Source organism: Triticum aestivum, chromosome 3D, assembly GCF_018294505.1.
Source record: "Triticum aestivum cultivar Chinese Spring chromosome 3D, IWGSC CS RefSeq v2.1, whole genome shotgun sequence".
NCBI classification, from domain to species: Eukaryota; Viridiplantae; Streptophyta; class Magnoliopsida; order Poales; family Poaceae; genus Triticum; species Triticum aestivum.
The window spans coordinates 179,793,573-179,795,677 of record NC_057802.1 but is presented as its reverse complement, the minus strand read 5'-3'; positions in this window follow the sequence as shown (position 1 = coordinate 179,795,677).

Sequence of the window (2,105 nt, the reverse complement as noted above, 5' to 3'; positions counted from 1 at the left end):
CCTCCCCAGTCGGTGCAGGCACCACAGGAACATCTTCCCGCGCTGCGCTACTTTCCGGTTCGGAAGGGGTGACTATCACCTCATCAAGTTCCACTTTCCTCCCACTCACTTCTTTCGAGAGAAACTCTTTCTCCAGAAAGGACCCGTTCTTGGCAACAAAGATTTGCCTTCAGATCTGAGGTAGAAGGTATACCCAATGGTTTCCTTAGGGTATCCTATGAAGACGCATTTTTCCGACTTGGGTTCGAGCTTTTCAGGTTGAAGTTTCTTGACATAAGCATCGCATCCCCAAACTTTTAGAAACGACAGCTTAGGTTTCTTCCCAAACCATAATTCATACGGTGTCGTCTCAACGGATTTCGACGGAGCCCTATTTAAAGTGAATGCGGCAGTCTCTAAAGCATAGCCCCAAAATGAGAGCGGTAGATCGGTAAGAGACATCATAGATCGCACCATATCCAATAGAGTGCGATTACGACGTTCGGACACACCATTTCGCTGAGGTGTTCCAGGCGGCGTGAGTTGTGAAACTATTCCACATTTCCTTAAGTGTGTGCCAAATTCGTGACTTCAAATATTCCCCTCCACGATCTGATCGTAGGAACTTTATTTTCCTGTCACGTTGATTCTCAACCTCACTCTGAAATTCCTTGAACTTTTCAAAGGTCTCAGACTTGTGTTTCATTAGGTAGACATACCCATATCTACTCAAGTCATCAGTGAGAGTGAGAACATAACGATAGCCTCCGCGAGCCTCAACACTCATTGGACCGCACACATCAGTATGTATGATTTCTAATAAGTTGGTTGCTCGCTCCATTGTTCCGGAGAACGGAGTCTTGGTCATTTTGCCCATGAGGCATGGTTCGCATGTGTCAAATGATTCATAATCAGAGACTCTAAAAGTCCATCAGCATGGAGCTTCTTCATGCGCTTGACACCAATGTGACCAAGGCGGCAGTGCCACAAGTATGTGGGACTATCGTTATCAACTTTACATCTTTTGGTATTCACACTATGAATATGTGTAACATCACGTTCGAGATTCATTAAGAATAAACCATTAACCAGCGGGGCATGACCATAAAACATATCTCTCATATAAATAGAACAACCATTATTCTCGGATTTAAATGAGTAGCCATCTCGAATTAAACGAGATCCTGATACAATGTTCATGCTCAAAGCTGGCACTAAATAACAATTATTGAGGTTTAAAACTAATCCCGTAGGTAAATGTAGAGGTAGCGTGCCGACGGCGATCACATCGACCTTGGAACCATTCCCGACGCGCATCGTCACCTCGTCCTTCGCCAGTCTCCGCTTATTCCGCAGCTCCTGTTTTGAGTTACAAATATGAGCAACCGCACCGGTATCAAATACCCAGGAGCTACTACGAGTACTGGTAAGGTACACATCAATTACATGTATATCACATATACCTTTGGTGTTGCCGGCCTTCTTGTCCGCTAAGTATTTGGGGCAGTTCCGCTTCCAGTGACCACTTCCCTTGCAATAAAAGCACTCAGTCTCAGGCTTGGGTCCATTCTTTGGCTTCTTCCCGGCAACTGGCTTACCGGGCGCGGCAACTCCCTTGCCGTCCTTCTTGAAGTTCTTCTTACCCTTGCCTTTCTTGAACTTAGTGGTTTTATTCACCATCAACACTTGATGTTCCTTTTTGATCTCCACCTCCGCTGATTTCAGCATTGAATATACCTCAGGAATGGTCTTTTCCATCCCCTGCATATTGAAGTTCATCACAAAGCTCTTGTAGCTCGGTGGAAGCGACTGAAGGATTCTGTCAATGACCGCGTCATCCGGGAGATTAACTCCCAGCTGAGTCAAGCGGTTGTGTAACCCAGACATTTTGAGTATGTGCTCACTGACAGAACTGTTTTCCTCCATCTTACAACTGAAGAACTTGTCGGAGACTTCATATCTCTCGACCCGGGCATGAGCTTGGAAAACCATTTTCAGCTCTTCGAACATCTCATATGCTCCGTGTTGCTCAAAACGCTTTTGGAGCCCCGGTTCTAAGCTGTAAAGCATGCCGCACTGAACGAGGGAGTAATCATCAGCACGTGACTGCCAAGCGTTCATAACGT